At 37.9% G+C, this 21,572-nt stretch overlaps 1 protein-coding gene and 1 pseudogene across 15 annotated transcripts in view; one reads left to right on the forward strand and one right to left on the reverse strand.

Annotated features, from left to right (window-relative positions):
- LOC131678358 (neuronal acetylcholine receptor subunit alpha-7) overlaps positions 1–21,572 on the reverse strand; it is a 1,795,942-nt gene that overhangs the window by 1,312,692 nt on the left and 461,678 nt on the right. The gene's annotated exons all lie outside the window — the stretch shown is intronic.
- On the forward strand, positions 9,429–10,693 carry LOC131678365 (small ribosomal subunit protein uS7-like; annotated as a pseudogene).

A 21,572-nucleotide genomic window follows, 5' to 3' on the forward strand; every position in this document is an offset into this window, starting at 1 on the left:
AATGATAGCTGTATTATCCCCACAGATGCATAAAATTTCGCACGGATCGCTTTTATGGTTCCGGAAATATACACTGAACCGACCGGACCGGACATATGAAATTCTAATATAATCCGGAACTCAACATTTTTTTCAAATGGGGGACCCTATGAAATTTTAGAAATCGAATTCGCATTTTTGATGCCAAACATCTTTAAAATGCATGAAACGTCGAGATTTTATTTTATCTCGAATTTTTTTTTATAAAGATCGACTTTTTGGGACTTAACCGATTTCGCTCCTTTTTTCAATTCAATATTACCGTGGCTGGTTTTTCTTTTGCAAAATTTTAGAACTCGAATAATGCTTTCTTTTCTTGTATATAGTTGTCAAGTCATGTATAATAAAATTGTAATGTATACATTTGAAAGCTTTTAATAAATATAAGCAACTAAAAAATTCCCGTGTTCATGATTGAGAAAGGCACAATTGCACCGCTAGGTGGATTAAAAGAGGTTTTTTAAACTTTGGTCGCTTGCAGCACTAAAATTTTTACATATGATCGGCACATATTATATGTTTTTGGAAAGGGCATCTCGGCACCTTTCAACCTGCATATTGACTAAATTAATTGAATTATTTTAACACGAAATATTATTAAGCCATATGAATAAAAACTAGCATTTGCTCAAGATAAGTTTACTCTGCTCGATTCTGAGCAAAGTAAACTCTCGTAGCATTTGCTCAACTTGGTACGAATAAATCTTTACTCAGCTTGGATAACATTCTTCAACCCGTAACTCCGAAACCGGAAGTCCGATCGAAAAAAAATCAATGGCAGTTTATAGAAGCGTTATACCATTCATTTGCAACTACTTGTGCAAATTCGTTCATCCATCCCAGAAAAAATGATTGAAATACTTTGACATACACACAAAGAGAAATATTTGCCGAATAAACCTTTCGAAATAAATTCTGTTCCGGTTTACTGAACAGATGTTATATAGACTTTTGAATGCTATTTAACAGTTGAGCATACAACATGCTGAGATAATACAAGAAGCATCTGAAATGCAAATAATATGCTAGTGTACAACCTATAGTAATGCTTGGTGGTTATCTGGGTTGGATTGTGAACTTCTTCACATTTCCTTTCGATTATGCCCATACGAGCCTGGTTCTCTCTAGCGTTTCGTTCTAAGTTTATAGCTGATTCACCCTGAAATACCTACACTATCCGTCAAAAGTTTGGAAGCAATAAGTATTGCAACACCACCCAACAAGTTTGGCATCATTTAGGAAAGGGTGAATCCAAGATGCAGTATTTCGAGATCCTGATTATCTACATATTTGCTCTCTTCAGCGTAGTTGTTCTTTCAACCAAGGGAATCCGACATGTGAACATTTTAGTTTGGAATTCCGTCGGCGCTGGCGTTCATGTGAAATTGTGTACTTCAACTTGTTTCGTCTCGTTTTTATAAAGGCCTAATGACAATCGCTTTAAGTTGAAACTATGCCACCAGGTGACGTTGGTGTAAAATATTACATTTTTGCACTTGTTTCATCTGGTGATCCTCATCGAATTTGTTAACAAGAACTGTTTGATTCGGAACTTTGTCATCACGTAGCGCTAGTTTATTTGTTATGTGTTGTATCTTCACCAATAGACCTTGGCCCCAGTGGTGATTGCTTAAACTAACTACATTTCAGGATAAAAAATATAAGCCAAAATATTATCGAATTTCTCATCAGGTTGAAGGCATCGGTTTTATTCCGTATTAGTCAAAAATTTTCGTATCATCGGCGAAAGAAAGGTGGGGTCCCTATAATTTGATATTGACGTCATGAAAGTAGAGGAGGAATATTACTGGACCGAGATTATTTTCTTGTGGGATGCCGGATGTAGCGAAGAATGGTGCAGATAGACAGCCCTTAATGCTATTTACTGTCATTAATCAATTAAGGGTTTTTTTTACTCATAAGTGGCGGAATTGATATTTGTCACGAAAAGTTCCGCCAAGTTAATTTAATTAAAACCCTCCTCTTAATTGAAAAATTATCTTGAAAACTCAACGTAGTGGTTGGATATTTTATACATAGAATGGGTATGCGAAGTTTCAAAAAAAAAAACGGGTAAACAGTTTTTGAATGGCAGTTAACACTGTATTTATCGTGTTTGTTCCAGAAACGTTCTACAAAAAGTTTCGTCACCGAGTTCCATATTTTTGCATAGAAAAATTACAGAATGTCATTGAAATGATACATTAAAACGTCAAATGTTTTGATCAATTAACCGAAGTGGTTCAAGAAGCCCGCTGATGCACTTTTCGATAAAAATCGAGGGAACGCCATCTGGGCCCGGAGGACTAGCTTGGAATTTGCTGCAAGAATGGCAGCGTTATCAACGCAAATTCGGTTGATGGTTCGTCCTAGAGAAAGAGTGAGATTGGCAGCGGCAGAGACATGTTGTGGAAGGCTCTCGTCGGAAAAAACGTTTGATTGGAAATTTTGTCATTGCATAGCAAAGTTCCTTAGTTCGTCAGATCATGGCCAAGTCGCCAATCATTTTGATTTTGAACTTGAGCATTTTGTGACGAAATATCTAGTAAAACTTGCGTTTTTAACTAAGTGGAATAGAAGGACTTTGTCACTACATCATGGTCGTGTGTTTGAAAAAATTCGAACGTAGAAGTTTTCCCCAAAGAATAAAGTGAACCAATCCCGAAAATCTTGGAATCAATTGTACATCCAATTAATACCACGTGAATAGGTTGGATGAACCTGAAAATGTTGTGAACAGGTCTCATATTATTTTTATTTCTATCGTTAAATTTGAATGATTCATTCTAAAGAGGCAAAAACTTGTTTTGTCCGTGGCTTATTTCTATTTTAGTTTCCTAAAAATATACTACATCAGCACACCTTTGACATATGATCGATGATCTTATTAAGAGTTTCTTCCTTTATATTGCACGGACATTCTTGTAAACACTGCGAAAAATGCTTAGTATGACAATCCAATGCATCCCAAAAAAGCTCGGTGGCATTTAAATCGGGTGATTGAACTATCCAGGTCAATTTTGACCAGCCTCCCTGCTTCTCCAGATTCTCGTATATGGCCCCTGATTTTTGAAACAATGGAATCAAAGCTCCTTACCTCACTTTTTGCCTTTCTCATATAAAGAAAGGCTATGCAATCACTGTAAAAATCGACTATTTAACCGAAGCCCGGGGGGCCGAGTGTCATATACCATTCGATTCAGTTCGCCGAAATCGGAAAATGCCTGTCTGTGTATATATATGTGTGTGTCATTTAAACTCTCACAATTTTCTCAGAGATCGCTGAACCGATTTGCACAAACTTAGTTTTAAATGAAAGGTATAACGCTCTCATAAGCTACTATTGAATTTTAAGTTCATCTGCCTTCTGGTTCCGGAGTTACGGGTTGAAGAGTGCGGTCACACAGCAAATTCACATATAAACTGGTACCACCATGATGTCCAAATCATGTAATACATATTAAAATAGGTGCAACATTACATGGATTTGCGAGTCTAGATCACTAATGATCAGTCGAAGTAGCTTTGACCCTATTGGCCACCTATGACGGCTAATGATGCCCCCGTGGAACTCGCCAAGTTCCTAAGCTAATATCGCACCTATTTCCCAGCGAATTCATGACCGATTTTTACAAACTTGATTTCAAATGAAAGATACAATAATCCCATTGACTGCTAATAAATTTCATTCGATTTTGACTCTTAGTTCCGGAGTTACAGGTTGGTTAGTAAGGTTACACAGGAATTTCCCACATAAACCGTTACAATCGTAATACCACAGAGGCTAAAAACTATTGAAATGGTCACCAAATTACATCTAATCGCAGATCTAGATCACTGATTGCTAACCAAACATTCTATGAATATATTGTCCACCATCGACGATTTCGGAGGTCCCGGATTCCGGGCATATTGCCAGAGCCGTAGCAACCTAAGGGGCAAGGGGGACTTTGCCCCCTCACGCGTTTTGCGCCAAAAGAAATAAAAGATTAATCAAATAAAAAACAAGAGATTTATTTGTATAGTTTATACTATGTTAATTAGTATCGAACCGAAATTTCATCGCCGCAAATGACCGCGCTTCATGAAACGATCTGTCATAATATCGCAAATTGCATAACGAAGGTCCGAATGGGAACACAAGTTGTTAAAAAAATAGATGTAGTCTTTTCGATGTACGGCTATTCCAACTGGTGTAGATGAGCACCGTGCACACCGATTTACTTCCACTCTGCAATCTTCTCCTTCGTAGTCTGCAAATTGCATTTTTGCGGTCCGCAGCACAAACTGCTTGATATACTCCATGTCGGCTGTATTCTCGCAGCCGCTACACTATCTGCACTACACTTATTGCCTGGATGTCGACTATTGCTTGTCCTCCTTCATCCCGTGGCAATGTGAATCTTTCTAGTGTCGGCTGAGGATGCCGCTTTCCCGCTGGTTCTAAACGCCTACCTCAATTTTCTCTCGAGATTTTCCAGAGCTGAACTGACCAGCTCTATTTGATGACGCCGAAACTATAGGTTAACACGGGGACAGCAAACGTATTGATTGTTCTGACTTTATTCCCCGCGTTCAGTAAAGACTTCAAGATGCAGTTCACTTGGCTCAAGAACGTTATTTCGGAGCTTAGGCTTGATGTCGGTGTGGCAAATTCCGGAGAGCTGCAGGAATCCGATATAATCGTGTCCCGAATCATCTCACCTTCGTTGATCTCGCAATCTCCAGTCTCGACCAATCGCCCTGATAATAGCTGAACAGATCGTCATTTCTCTAAGCCAAACTCCCTGCCCATGTCGCCACTAATTCTTTCGGCTAGTTTGATGACTACACCCAATCGTTCTGTCGAGTTAGCATAGATCTTGATATCGTCCACGTAGAAAGTATGGAACGCCTCTTCCGGTGAGCTTTCTCTATACCTTATCTGATAGTCATGCGGTGATAGTCATTGAGGTGTCCTACTTAGCGGGATAAAAGAATCGTCTTGGAAGGTCCCCCTCAAGATGCAAAGCATTCTAGACCGCAACACGTCTTTTCCACTTCTGAGTTGAGGAGTTTTGTCGTTACTTTCTCCATCACCTGCCGTAGGAACCTTAGACTACAGGATCAACTTTATAAATCTTTAATATCTTGATGAGAAGCGAGTGCGGTATGGAGTTGTATGTCTTCTTGTAATCGATATAGGCCATACTAAGGTTCCGTTGTTTACACACTACTTCTCCAACAATGACTGCATCGAGGATGGCCTGATCTTTTCAGTCTTGTGTGTTTTTCTAACATCCCTTCTGCTACTCTGTCAGGATGCTGTTCTTCTCATAGTGGGCCCTTAAGTATGTAGTGATGAAGGTGCTCATGATCTTGTGCAGACTTGTTAGACAGGTAATTGGTTTGTCCTTGGGGATGAGAATCGTGGTACCACGGGTGATGAAATCCGACCATAAACGGGGTTCGCGTAACGCCCAATTTCTAAGATACTGCGTACCCTCGCGTACATCACTGGTTTCGACGGAGACAGCTGAACTCTCGTCGATTTCTTCGCCTGCTCATTTCTCCTCGCGTCTAAGTGTCAAACCACGTAGGAGCTGCCGACCAAGGGGTGGGTCTTTCTTGTATTTATCTAGTAACGAGCGAGACAATGAAGGAAGAAAGTTTAGAACAGCGTGGAAAAGGTCATATGAGCAAGCTTAGAGTTTGCTAACGACGTAACCCTTTGTGTTCTACCGCAGGAGTCAGAATCGTCTTGAGTACTGTGGCTCTAAATATTATAAATAATTTTTCTTCCAGTCCCTTGCTTTAAATATACGTTAAGTTTAATCAAAAAAAAAATTGTCCCCTCACGCAAAACAGAATTGCTACGGCTCTGCATATTCCACAATTAAGGTCACATCAGTTCTTCAGTGATGACTGAATCGATTTTCTCAAACCAAGTTTCAAATGGAAGGCCAAATATGCAGTTGAGTATTGCGTCACCAACCCCCTCCCCCCCCCCTTGCCCTTACACCTCCATCCTTCATCACCTACACCCCCGCCCGCCCACTTGGATCACCATCACACCCGCATTACCTTCATTCACCCCGTGTACCGAAATAAGATGAAGAATTTCTGACGCATCCTCCATGCTTACCCTGCTAATCCTCCGGCCGCTCTCTTTTCAAATCCATTCCCACATAATTTCAAAATATGATCGCGTAAAAATAACATTGAACTCATGCTGATTAAGCTAATTAAATATTACATTTTTTGTTTAAAGTGTGTCATCGTTGACTACCACGAAAGCTGACGCTGACATACTTTAAATGTAGTAGATATTTCCACAATCATATTGAATATATCAAGCTAATGAATCATAGTTTGGATAAATGAGAAAAAATACAATCGCACCACTAGGAGGATTAGAACAGGTTTTTCAATTTAATATTATCGTATCTGCTTCCAAAAATTTTCGCAAACAATTTTTGATGTTAAGACTATCCTTCCTACACATGGTGTGAACATTACCCTTGCTCTCCCAGCAGCTGATCAAAACGATGCTTCAAGTTTTCGATTTGTCCCTTTTTCTTTTACAAAGTTTTTTTCTTGTATATAGTTGTCTTGTCATGTATATTAAAAATGTAATGTATACATTTTAAGGTTTACAATGAATATAAACAACGATGAAATCGTAGTGTTCATGATTGAGAAAGGCATAATTGCACCGCTAGGTTGATTAAAACAGGTGTTTATATAAGAAACAGATGATTACGGTGTTACGGAACCAGTAATCCTATCCAATGGGTATATTGCACCTTTCATATAAGCGGTAGTTTGTGCAAATCTTCTAGTCATCTCTGAAAAATTATTGCGCTTTTAATTCAGAAACTTAGCTACATCACTCGCAAATCCCAAATCTGCTGGTCGTAGCAAATCCATAGAAAGTAATTTTGATAATTTCCAGTGACCCACATCTGCAAAAGCAAATTTTGACAAGATTCATGGTGGTATCATTTTATATTGGAATTTTCATCAGCTCGCAACTTCGGAACCGGAAATCGAATCAAATTGAAATTCAATAGCAGTCTATGAGAGTTTCAGTATAGACTCTATCCTATAGTGGGTTTCCAAGTCGTCCATGTAGCCCAGTAAATGTTATTGAGCCTGTTGCATGATATGGTTCGCGTTTTAAGAAATATCATTCCTTGGGACCACAAACTGGAGCACCGTTCAGGTACTCCCTAGTCTCAAAACGATTTATTTTAGTTCGTAGATATACATTCTGCCTCTTGCATTGACTTTGCCATTTCTAGAGTCAATTTTACAACGTACGTAATAAGGATCCATTGTTTGTCTCTTTAGACCGGTTCACAAACCCACAGGAAAATTTGGCCAGTTCTCAATGCTTCAGTGTGTGTTTTAGACAGCTCTACAAGCTGAGGAACAATTTAAGGTTGGTCCCATACAGAAGTTTATTTTTATTATTCATGAAAACGAATTAAAAACCTGTTTTAATCCACCTAGCGGTGCAATTGTGCCTTTCTCATTTCTCTAAACTATGGCACGGAGGCTTTTTATGTTCAACATAATTGTGGAAATGTCCATTACATTCTTAGTACACTTTGCACTTATACACAATGGCATGCCAGCCACGAACTTGATGAGCTACGTGTCGACGGTGAAACACTTGAAACAAAAAAATATCATACTCCATTAGCCTAATCAGCATTAGATCAATGTTATCTGCTTGCTAACTCATTTTGTCATGCGGGGGTGGGTATGTGAGGAGGGCGAAAGTCCCATGAACGAACGACTCCCCAGCTTAAATTGGTATGCTTTGTGATATAGTGGTGGTTTAAAGATGATGGGGTTGAAAGGGAGAGGTATAAGGGCTGGATGGGGTGGTGGTCTGAGGGGTGATTTAAGGAGATTTTTAAAGGAGGGGAGTGAACAGTAGAGGGGGGTGTAACCCCTCTCCGTAAACCATCAACTACGCCCCTGTTAAAATCTAGAAACCTTATGCGAGTCGAAAAAAAATTATTAGGTTGACGTTTTCAGAGTGCCAAAATCTAAAAAAGTGAAACGTCGTCAAATTTGTTTTCAAGTTTGCATCAAATCTCGACGTTTCATGCACCTTGAACACATTTAGCATCAAAAATAAAAATTCTATTTTTAATTTTTCCTATAGTTTATATGAGAAATTTCTGTGTGGCCGCACTCTGAAACCCGTAATTCCGGAACCAGAATTCCGATCGATCCAAAATTCAATAGCAGCCGATAAGAAGGTTGCACCTTTCATTTGAGACTAAGTTTGGGCAAATCGGTCCAGCCATCTCTGAGAAAAATGAGTGACATTATTTGACACATACGCACATACATACACACACACACACACATACATACACACATACAGACTTTTTCCGATCTCGACGAACTGAGTCGAATAGGATATGACACTCGGCCCTCCGGGCCGGGATTGGGTTGACGTTTTTCAGAGTGATTGCATAACCTTTCTATATCAGAAAGGCAAAAAATACTCAGTTCATTTGACTCCAAAAGTATCCAAATAAGAAATCTAAAAAGAATTAGCGCCAAATAAAAATACTAAATCATTCACTTTCAACAAAATAAAAATCATATATTCAATCTAGCATGCTACCGAGCATGCTCAGAAGAATCAATCTTTTGCTTAGCATTCGCTGAGCATTTACTCAAGATTTATCACTTTATTCATACGGAATTAGATGTTCGAAAAGCAAACGCTCAAACTGAGAAAGCAACTGTCAAAGCAAATTTTTATTCATACCAAGTTGAGCAAATGCTCAGCACAGCTGCTCGACTGCTCGAATCTTGAAAAGCTGAGCAAAAGCTAGTTTTTATTCATACGGCTTATTAAGCCGTATGAATAAAAATGAGCATTTGCTCAAGACAAGTTTGCTCTGCTCGATTCTGAGCAAAGTAAACTCACAAAGCTTTTGCTCAACTCGGTATGAATAAAAGCTTACTTTGCCCAATTTGGTCTGTAGCATAATTTCATATGTTTTCCTCATGACCATCCCAGCAAATACAAATTAAATACGCCAAGGTCCCATACAAAAGGGTAATCATTTTTTGACTCTCTGAAAACTAGATTTGAAGAACCCTATGGATGAATTTTGTTTGACAAATAGCAAATACTAAAAAATAATAAGAAATGGCAACAGATTTTGGTAGATCGATCAGAGCGTGCCGTTCTTGGAATTTTGACGTTTGTTTATTTTTCTGTACAGATTAGAGTGGTTCTCCTCAAACAGTCGACGTGCTCCGGTTTATTTCCATCCTTTTATTACGGGTTACATTTTACTCAAGATATATGGTAATGGCATAATTTCTTTTTTATCAGTCATGGATAAATCGAACAAAAATTATTTACCTTGCAGGAAAATAAAAACAAAAATTCTGTTTTGTTAGCAATGTAGTATCTGGCTGGCCAGCAGAAAATGTTGAATTCTTGTACAAAGTGTCAAAAGTGTGAGGATCACGTATTTGCATTATGCATAATCTGAGATCATGTTCGCCAAGAGGTGCAAATCCATACCAGGGAAATGTGGTGAAAAGATGGCCTCGAGTACACTGGAACAGTTTCTTTCCTACATGACAAGCAACCATTTTATTTTTGGATGTAATGAAAATTCACCTGCCCATAATGCTTTCCGGCTTTCGCCATTGTCAAATACGGACGTGTAGAACGTAAATAACACTCATGTCGGAGATCGAAGCGTTTGAAAGTTTTGAGGGCGACAATGTCCAACCCCAGTATTCGATCAAGCACCGGTCGTCCAGCCAGCGGAACTCCCGGACAATAAGCTATTCGGACGCTGGAGTAGCGATGATATCCACATTTCGGACATTTCCGTATCGGATTATATCGCAGTGAAGGAGAAGCACGCCAAGTATCTTCCCCATTCGGCTGGTCGGTATGCCGCTAAACGGTCCCGCAAGGCACAGTGCCCAATTGTTGAGCGTCTCACCAATTCGTTGGTGATAAAGGGACGCAACAACGGAAAAAAACTGAAAGCTGTCCGAATCGTGCGCCATGCGTTTGAAATTATGCATCTGCTAACCGGCGAAAATCCGCTGCAGATTGTGGTGCAGGCCATAATCAACTCGGGGCCACGTGAAGATTCGACCCGTATTGGTCGTGCCGTGTACCGGTGCTCGTGAGGCTGCTTTCTGCAACATCAAGACTATTGCCGAATGCTTGGCTGATGAGTTGATTAACGCTGCTAAGGATTCCTCTAACTCGTACGCCATCAAGAAGAAGGACGAACTGGAACGTGTCGCCAAGTCTAACCGATAAACCGTTACGCAAGGCACATGTGTGGCCGCCAAGCGATACAGCTTCCTCCGACTTTCAGACGAAGCATCGCTTGTTTTAGGGGCTGGTTTCTATCTCCCCCTCCCCATTTTGAATGCACGTTTTACAACGTGTTTCTGCTTGCGCAAATTTAATAACCATCAAAATTAACATCCACAGCAATGATTCTGTTGCGCGCTAGAATGTGAATAAAAAAGGCATAACGTTAATTGCAGTACCGGGTAGCAGGTAATAGCTACAGATACGATATAAGTCAATTATCTATATACGAAAAACGTTGAGCTTTTTCTGGTACATAAACTCCGACTTCCTTTATAGCATCAGTTTTTATGGAGATTCAGAGATTTGCTGTAGATTCAGTTTTGCAGTTAATAAAATCATAATCGCAAATATTCGTTACATAATATCGATTTTATTTTTTAGTGCAATCGATTTTATTTTTTTAAGCCTATCAAAAAAATTACTAAAATAAACGAATAAACAAACGAAAAAGCTGTTAGAAATTAGAAATACTTATGCATTTTTGTTATCCATGGATGAATGATGCAATTGCATCTCGTCGGCGTTTCCGCGTTGTAGTAACGTATTACTTGTATCATTTGCTTCTCGTTCAGGAAAATCATTGCTTGGTCCATTTAACTCCTCCTCAGCTAGGGAAAAATCCTCGACATTGAGATATTTAGCAACATTGTGAAGAGTGAAGCAAGCAACTATCATGGTTGGTATTCTTTCAGTCTTTATACGGATTTTGGATTGAAGGATCGGAAACCGTTGCTTAACCTGACCGAATAGTCTTTCGATTATCGCCCTTTCTTTGGTGTGCAATATGTTGTATGATTTTTGTTCTTCATTCACAGTATTCTTGTATGGAATCATTAACCAATCAGTAGCGTCTGGCTCAAATCGCACGTTCCCCATGTTGATAGGAGATTTGTGCCTAACTTTAAACATAATAATCAGAGTTTTTAATAGTAGAGTTGCGTAAAGAGGATTGGCAACATTGGACCAATCATTGGTCTTTTTTAAATTTTGGCAACTTTTTATTTTTAGTTAAATATCAAATGACTTAACCCGAACGCTTCAGTTAGAAGTTAACTTTGTGCATTTAAAAATTTAAAATTAAGTGTTTAGTTTTATTTTGTAAAAATCAGTACGATAAATAGCATCGTATAAAGAATTTAAGCTTTTTCCGGTTCTCAACTGATCCGCAACTAAGAACGAAATGCGTTGATTTTTGCCGCTTGCCGTCTGATTGCGGTGTGACAAAAAACAGTCGAATTTGAAGCGTAAGATAAATTTGAAACAGGTACATATGTATAAGTGGAATGCATACACAAATTTGTCAAAATTTTAGCTGCACTTTAACTATGAGAAATACCTTCATATTTCCACTGTCGGTGGAAGAGCTGTTCCGGTGTTTAAAATAGTGCCAAATTTGAATATCAGCGAACATATATTTTTTAATAATTGTCATTAAACAAAATATTAACATTATTTAAACGTTAATATTACATCATTGAATTTTTTCTCATACTTATAATCACATAAAAACGATACTCCCCACGCATTCGAGCATTGCTATTCTTCGTGTCCGATAGGTAGACGTTTTGAGTGTTCAATAGGTAGATTTGCTTCAGTCTTTGCGCAACTGTTCTTTATAAACTGTGATAATAATTAGTATATTTTTGCAGACGGTATTTCTATTGGAACAGACGATTCACAAGAAGCAGGACCTTCCAATGAACCACTACCCAGTTCTGGTAGCACTTCAACGCCCGTGGTCACGCCGAGTACATCTCGTGCGACGCGTACAAGCACACCACGGGTAAGAAAATATTTCCCATACATTTTAATATTCTTTTAAAGCCTAACGAAAAAAGTATTCAGTATTTCAGTATTGATTAACGCTGCTAAGGATTCCTCTAACTCGTACGCCATCAAGAAGAAGGACGAACTGGAACGTGTCGCCAAGTCTAACCGATAAACCGTTACGCAAGGCACATGTGTGGCCGCCAAGCGATACAGCTTCCTCCGACTTTCAGACGAAGCATCGCTTGTTTTAGGGGCTGGTTTCTATCTCCCCCTCCCCATTTTGAATGCACGTTTTACAACGTGTTTCTGCTTGCGCAAATTTAATAACCATCAAAATTAACATCCACAGCAATGATTCTGTTGCGCGCTAGAATGTTAATAAAAAAGGCATAACGTTAATTGCAGTACCGGGTAGCAGGTAATAGCTACAGATACGATATAAGTCAATTATCTATATACGAAAAACGTTGAGCTTTTTCTGGTACATAAACTCCGACTTCCTTTATAGCATCAGTTTTTATGGAGATTCAGAGATTTGCTGTAGTTAATAAAATCATAATCGCAAATATTCGTTACATAATATCGATTTTATTTTTTAGTGCAATCGATTTTATTTTTTTAAGCCTATCAAAAAAATTACTAAAATAAACGAATAAACAAACGAAAAAGCTGTTAGAAATTAGAAATACTTATGCATTTTTGTTATCCATGGATGAATGATGCAATTGCATCTCGTCGGCGTTTCCGCGTTGTAGTAACGTATTACTTGTATCATTTGCTTCTCGTTCAGGAAAATCATTGCTTGGTCCATTTAACTCCTCCTCAGCTAGGGAAAAATCCTCGACATTGAGATATTTAGCAACATTGTGAAGAGTGAAGCAAGCAACTATCATGGTTGGTATTCTTTCAGTCTTTATACGGATTTTGGATTGAAGGATCGGAAACCGTTGCTTAACCTGACCGAATAGTCTTTCGATTATCGCCCTTTCTTTGGTGTGCAATATGTTGTATGATTTTTGTTCTTCATTCACAGTATTCTTGTATGGAATCATTAACCAATCAGTAGCGTCTGGCTCAAATGGCACGTTCCCCATGTTGATAGGAGATTTGTGCCTAACTTTAAACATAATAATCAGAGTTTTTAATAGTAGAGTTGCGCAAAGAGGATTGGCAACATTGGACCAATCATTGGTCTTTTTTAAATTTTGGCAACCTTTTATTTTTAGTTAAATATCAAATGACTTAACCCGAACGCTTCAGTTAGAAGTTAACTTTGTGCATTTAAAAATTTAAAATTAAGTGTTTAGTTTTATTTTGTAAAAATCAGTACGATAAATAGCATCGTATAAAGAATTTAAGCTTTTTCCGGTTCTCAACTGATCCGCAACTAAGAACGAAATGCGTTGATTTTTGCCGCTTGCCGTCTGATTGCGGTGTGACAAAAAACAGTCGAATTTGAAGCGTAAGATAAATTTGAAACAGGTACATATGTATAAGTGGAATGCATACACAAATTTGTCAAAATTTTAGCTGCACTTTAACTATGAGAAATACCTTCATATTTCCACTGTCGGTGGAAGAGCTGTTCCGGTGTTTAAAATAGTGCCAAATTTGAATATCAGCGAACATATATTTTTTAATAATTGTCATTAAACAAAATATAAACATTATTTAAACGTTAATATTACATCATTGAATTTTTTCTCATACTTATAATCACATAATAACGATACTCCCCACGCATTCGAGCATTGCTATTCTTCGTGTCCGATAGGTAGACGTTTTGAGTGTTCAATAGGTAGATTTGCTTCAGTCTTTGCGCAACTGTTCTTTATAAACTGTGATAATATTTAGTATATTTTTGCAGACGGTATTTCTATTGGAACAGACGATTCACAAGAAGCAGGACCTTCCAATGAACCACTACCCAGTTCTGCTAGCACTTCAACGCCCGTGGTCACGCCGAGTACATCTCGTGCGACGCGTACAAGCACACCACGGGTAAGAAAATATTTCCCATACATTTTGATATTCTTTTAAAGCCTAACGAAAAAAGTATTCATTGAAAATAACAGTAGCAAATCACTTTATCAAACTATTTCACTTTTCACTTCTTCCAGATATCGCAAAGTGAATTAATAGAGCTGCAAAACACGGTACTGCGAGAGCAGCTGAGTTTAATGCGCACACAGGACAATTTAATTCGTCAACAGCAAGAATTGAACATTCAACAACAAAGTGAACTGCATGCGGAAGAAATAAAACTGCTGAAAATGAAGCAAGAAATTGCTTCTCTAAAGTTGAGTTTGCTGAAAAACGGAGAGCCAAGCGATAACTAGTGATTTCAGATATATAAAAAATAAACATATTGATATGTAAATATGTAAAATGTATGTGTATTGTGATTATTTTGTGAATTATTTTGTCGAAATAAAATAAACAATGTTTTCTTACAAACCTTGGGTAAATTGCAAACAACATTTAGTCTGTTTTCCCTTGTTGGAGCGTCATTTTGGATCAGTCAGTTGTTCCGGTACAAGAAAAGCATTTTGATTGAATTTAAACTGCCGTTCTACCATAATTGTCCCATATATATATATATATATATATATATATATATATATATATATATATATATATATATATATATATATATATATATATATATATATATATATATATATATATATATATATATATATATATATATATATATATATATATATATATATATATATATATATATATATATATATATATATATATATATATATATATATATATATATATATATATATATATATATATATATATATATATATATATATATATATATATATATATATATATATATATATATATATATATATATATGTATGTATATATATATATATATATATATATATATATATATATATATATATATATATATATATATATATATATATATATATATATATATTATATATATATATATATATATATATATATATATATATATATATATATATATATATATATATATATATATATATATATATATATATATATATATATATATATATATATATATATATATATATATATATATAATTAAGCTTTTAAGCTTATAACGGCAGTAAAGGCATTATCCAGCAATGATCAATGTTGATTAGTTGATATGGGGATTTTGGATTGAATGATTTAAATACGTCGTTCCACATTGCTATTTCTTTCTTTAGGCACACCGAAATAACTTAGAAACGACCATCGTACTGCCCCGAAAAAACGCTTCCTGTTCTGTGCGACATCCCACTGGTTCAAACATAACTTTTATACCATACGCACTATAAGATAATTGAAGAAAATTCTCTCCTACTGCAATCTGGTAATATCTGCAGGTTTTAACTGCGGAAAGGAATCTTCTTGTAAGTTGGAAAAAAAATAAATAAAAAAAAACAAACATACTACTTACTTGTTGCTAAATTAAGATTGTTAGTAATTGGCCATCCACAATCGATGCTAAATGTCATGTATTCTACTTTGTTTTCCTCGCGACGCATAAAAAAAACAAATTTAGCATGCATCTGAGCATGCTCAGAAATTTACTGTGTTTGCTCAGCATTAGCTGAGCATTTGCTTAAGATTTACCACTTTATTCATATGGAATCCGATGTTCGAAAAGCAAAAGCTCAAATTGAGAAAGCAACTGTCAAAGTAAAGTTTTATTCATACCGACTTGAGTAAATGCTCAACGCAACTGCTCGACTGCTCGAATCTCAAGAAGCTGAGCAAATGCTAGTTTTTATTCATACAGCTTAATGTCAATGATTAAATTCGTTGGTGCTGTTTACTACTAGTCGAGGATTGAACACACCGAAAAAAAATAAAAAAAGACCAATGATTCAATTCGTTGGGAGATTTTCATAGAGATGTCAATGATTAAATTCGTTGAAGGCTAGCCCCGTAGACAAAGTAAATGACCCTTTCCTTCGCATTTTTTTAGGAAACTAATCAAAATGACGCACAGAAACAGGTCGTGCTGTTGCAAACTACATCTGCATTTAATCCAGCGGCATACAATTTACCTCAATTTCGGTTCAAACATCTTCCTTTCTCGAAAGTGCGCAGTGCCTGGAACGGATGGATTCGGGGATTTGAGCGTGTGATGAAGGCCTCGAGTATCACGGACGGTTCGATGAAAAAGATTCAGTTACTTGCAATGGGAGGATTAGAGTTGCAGAACGTTTTTGACGGTATTCCGGGAGCCGACATGGAATCAGAGGAAAGCGACGATCCATTTGCAGCGGCAAAAGCGAAACTGGATAATCATTTTTCCCCAAAGCAACACGAGAGCTTTGAAAGGTATTTGTTTTGGATGATGTCACCTGAGACGGAGGAACCAATTGAAAAAATTGTAGAACGAGTCCAGCAAAAGGCAGAAAAATGTACCTTCGGGAAAAGCGTGCTGGAAAGTCGGCAAATTGCGGTGTTAGATAAGATCATACAGTTTGCGCCAGGGGACCTACGAGAAAAACTTCTAGAGAAGGAAAATTTGACGTTGGATGAGTGTACAAAAGTCGTCAATTCACACCAAGCAGTAAAATATCAGGCGTCAAAAATTAACGGAAAATCTGCAGTCCAATTATCTACAGACGTGCAGAGAACGTACACGAATTTAAGCAGGACAAATTTTGGGCAACCAGATTCGTTTCACAGAAATTCCCCACGTTGTACTAAATGCGGATACAACCAACATAATCAACTTTGTGCCCGGTGCCGTGGAATAGGTCTCTTTAAAGCCGTTGGTAGAAGCTCTAGACGACGAACTTATTCAATGCAGAGTTGGAGGAGTAAACATAGAGATGTTGATTGACTCGGGTTCGAAATTCAATTTAATAGACCTTTCTCGTCAAAAAATTTTATATGATAGGATGCTTCCTTTTTATTCCCCAATTCGTTACTGCCGATTGCCGCGATGATTTGGTACCTCTAACTATTGAAAAAATCAAAAATAGTGCAAGCTGCTCATTTAACCCCATATTCTGAATACCTATCTTGCCTTGTTTCCCCGTATTTTTACACCATTTGGATGAATTTCCTGTGGGGAATACTAAAAGGATGCCAGATCTGCATATATATTAGTAAATCTGCAGATTTTGCATTTTCACTGCAGATGTTTTGCAGATTACAAATATTTAGCAGAGCAAAGCCTATGCCAGCCAATTTATACACAAGCCTTCAACATTTTTGATCATTTAAAATATATACATACTACTTTTCTACACAGAGAACAGACATCCATGATCGAACAAAAATATTTAAAAAACGTGTGTAAACATTAGAATTAATATAGGGTGTTGAGCCCATTTTCGCCATGTTTCTATTATCACCCTACCCATTTGAAGCCGTTGGTTAGAGCAGTGTCTGCCATCTTTGTTCAACGCATTGAGTCAAATGGTAGCGCAACAATAGGGGCACTCGATTCGAGTTTTCGTTGCGCTCAAACATGAGAATTTCGCTGTTTTCAGCGCATTTGTGTTATTATATTGGTTCTTAACGACGAAGCAAAGCAGTTGATGTCAATTTTTTCACATTCCATTGATTGTAGGCCGAGAAATTAATGAATTAGTGAGGCACCTTGATTAGTATGGTTAAAATAGGCACTTTACCCTACGATAAACACTAGCGCCGCCAAACCAACTTATCCCAACTATCCGTCAAATCCATTCCGGAACCAGTTCGAAATCCTGAATGGATTCAGTGTGGAATCTTGCTCAAAGAAAACAACCGATCCTGACTCTATCGGTTGATGCATTTGAGCTGGGATTCATACTGGAAGTCCGAACCGGTTCCGGACTAGTTTGACTGGGTAGAGGAATAACCGCTGTCAATTCAGTCGAACTCAGCCACAAAAAAACAGGACGACAGTAGCGCACCTGGTTTGGATATCCCAACTACCTTCGAAACCATTAGAGATTTTTACACAAGTTGAATGCTAAAGATGGACGTCTGTTCTCTGTGATTTCTATGTCAAATTTATTGAAGATTTTTGTAGCAATCTGCAGACTTTTATATTTTCACTGCAGGCTATTGTTTAAATAGACCTGGCATCACTGATGCTGAAATGATTCATTCATATACCTGTCAAAAACATAGAGCATTGCATGAAAATGTATAACCTCACTTTTCTGACAGTTCAGTGTGCTTGTTTACCTAAGACTTGTTTACATGGACTTTTAAAATTTACATTACTTGAATACTTTCGATGCTCTTTGAAAGACTATCAACTCAAGAGGGATGAGGATTGGAACAATGGGAACCTGGTGCCACATTATGCAACCATTTAGAATCGACCTTTTCACACAAGCTTGAATACAATAAACCTTTCGTTTCGAGATGAGTGACCAATCGGCGCTGGATGCAAAACCCGATGGCATATGCTGAATCGTAAGATCAAGCATTGGGCTATAAAACGATTGCTTTCTGGATGATGGATAAGGATTTGTACACATTTGTTTGTTTGCTCGTGGGTTAAGTCCTAACAAGATGATCCGATTTATTACTCATTTTTAGGTAGTGAAGTTTACCTGAACTTTATAGGTAACGAATTCGGTCGATGATAAGTTGTTGAAATGATCGTTCAATACCCATACCGAAAAACGTTTCCATTGATCAGAATGCCTACCAGCGTATGATAGCTGCAAACATGAGGACAACAAGGTTATCGCTTTCGAATGGAACAATTATTTATTATTCGTGTTCAAGTTCCATCACAGCAAAAGTTTCGTCGATTGACGATTATCGCATTGTCGTTGATTCAGCCGGCAAATGCAAAACAGTGCTCGGCACTGACATTAAGGAGTAAGAAGGATTTGATAGGAGTGATAAGAATGCAAAGCATTATACATTCTGGAGGGAGGAGAAATTATATGTAAATTTATATTATATCCCGAGTTGCCATCATTTTTGCACCGCAATAAAGCTTTCTGCAACTGCTGTCTTGTTCAAATTGGCAGGAAATAACTAGGCAGCGAATGATAAATTGCATAGTCAATTTATTTACTTTTTCGGAAGGATAAGTAATTAGTATGTTGTGAATATATATATATGTGTCGCCGGTGCCGTGTGTTATGGTGGTACCGGACGGAACCGTTGGTCAGCTGACCGTCCTTGTCGCACTGGTCATAGATGCGACGTTTTTTCTCATCTGATAGCACTTGACATGTTTCGGAGATCTGTCTTAACGCTCTCTACTTAGCGTAGGATACGCGAAACCGCTGCTAGCTTTCGTAAGAAAATTCCTAGTTGCTGCTACTCTATCAGTCTCTCTCTCGACTGAGGACTACAATTTCGGTCGACTAAATTGTGCTATGAAAATTGTACTTCCTGGAATTTCACCTAACGAGATCAATTCATTGTGAGGAATTTCGCTGCGTTCCAATATTGCTTGCCTCTGTAGGTGATGATGTGTGTGGATTCACTTCGGCAGCCAGGTCTTATGTTTTGGGTAATTTTGCTATCTTATTCTGCTGAATAAATCATCTGGCCAAAGCCTCTACCTTATACTATGGTCACTTTAAAAACGCATTGCTATTTAATCTTGTAGCTCTTGGCAAGTCAGTCCTGGCACTGTTCTCGACTAATCCTGGCACTATACCGCTGACGTCGCACTTATTACGGTGATCTAACTTGGCGAGAGCGGCAGTGGTTTCATCGGAATTGTTCACTCGACAAGCAGGAAGTGCAAGGACTCTGCTACTTATGCCTGAGCCCCTCGTTGAAACCTTCGTCCTGTCGGAGTGTTAGCTTCGTCCGATACCGGAACGTATTGCTGAACCGAAGCAGTCTGCTACTGGCGCTGCTTCCTTCGAATCGGAATCGCTGAATATTCCCGTTAGCCGAATGTCCAACGTGGCCGAAGGCAAACCGATTGCATCAACCGTAGCTGAAATTTTGGCCTTTAATCCAAGTCCCTGCCATTGACATAGCGACAGACGAGTGCGGCGCAGGTTGGACTATCGGTTGACTCGGTGCCGGACAGGGCGAAACAGCTGCAACAGGAGCGGACCTAGTATGGGGTGTAAAGGTCATCAATTGCCATAGATCACCAAAATGCTCTGCGTGAACATTGTGAACAAAACAAACCAAACGAAATTGATCGCAACAACGATAAAATAATCTAAATTCTACCCAAAAATTTGAAAATGAGAAAAAGGCAAAAGAAGTTTTGGTCGAATTCATTATAATTCTATTTAAAAATTGAATACTGTTTTATTTAGTTTGATTGCGCATCTTGTTTACATCAGACACACCCCTTAATTCATTGAGTACGTATTTCACTGCCTTTATAATCCTTTTGGAATCAGTTACAATAATCCTTTATAATCATTTTATAGGCCTTTTTCAAATGTTTAGCTGGAAATTCCTTGCTTCTTCAATGAATCATGTACAAGAAAAGTAAAAATGTTAAATTTAACGGAACAATGTATGATGCCGACATCAATTAAAAAATATAGCTGAGCGACCTTGTTGGGAAAGTGTTAACATTTGGCAGCGAACCAAACCAAGTTTCTCATACTATGATCGAATCAACAAAAATTCCAAGATCATGTAAACAATCTCTTTGAACTGTCAAAAAAGTGAGGTTAAACATTACCATGCAACGTTCTCCACCGAGAGGTTCACTTTAGTTTGTTTACATATCCAATGAACTTTGTACCGCGACTCACCACTTCCCGCTCGGACGTGCCTGGCAGGATTCCCCCCAGATAGCCGGCAGCGAAATAAAAACTCTGGCAGAATTTCTGGGGGTCTGGCTGGCAGAGCGCTGCCCAGCCAGCCGGCTCAAATGCAACAACCGTTTCTGGCAGAATTTTTCGCCTTACGGTTATTAACGGTTTTTTCTGCCGGATTTCTGCCAGGCACGCACCGGCAGGACCGGTTTTGCACCGCTTCAGGTTTTGCTTGTATTTTTTCTTAATTTTTTTTAATTTCATGTAAGCTGCCGTTATAAGCATATTTGTCCCATGTTCTATAGGATTCCCTATATACATGGGACAATTATGCTTAGAACGGCAGTAAATTTATAATAAAAACATGTCTGGAGACATGAAATCCATATTACTTACCTTGTTTGAAACCAAAATCTTTGTTTCTTCCTATTTTTTCATCTGCCAAAACTATCCTTCTTGGAAAAATATAAATAGGGCGAAAATAAAACAACGATAAACAAAACAGAACCGGTGAGGCGAATCTGCCTGCCATAACTGGAAGGAGTATAGCTGAATTCTGGCAGCGCCATTTTGATAATTTTGACAGCTGCCGGAATCCTGACGGATTTTTGCTGGCTGCCCGTTTTTCTTCCAAGCGGGTTCATTTGCCGCGTTGTCAGGAAGCCAAGCAAAAATATGCA

This window comes from Topomyia yanbarensis, chromosome 2, assembly GCF_030247195.1.
Source record: "Topomyia yanbarensis strain Yona2022 chromosome 2, ASM3024719v1, whole genome shotgun sequence".
Taxonomy (NCBI): Eukaryota; Metazoa; Arthropoda; class Insecta; order Diptera; family Culicidae; genus Topomyia; species Topomyia yanbarensis.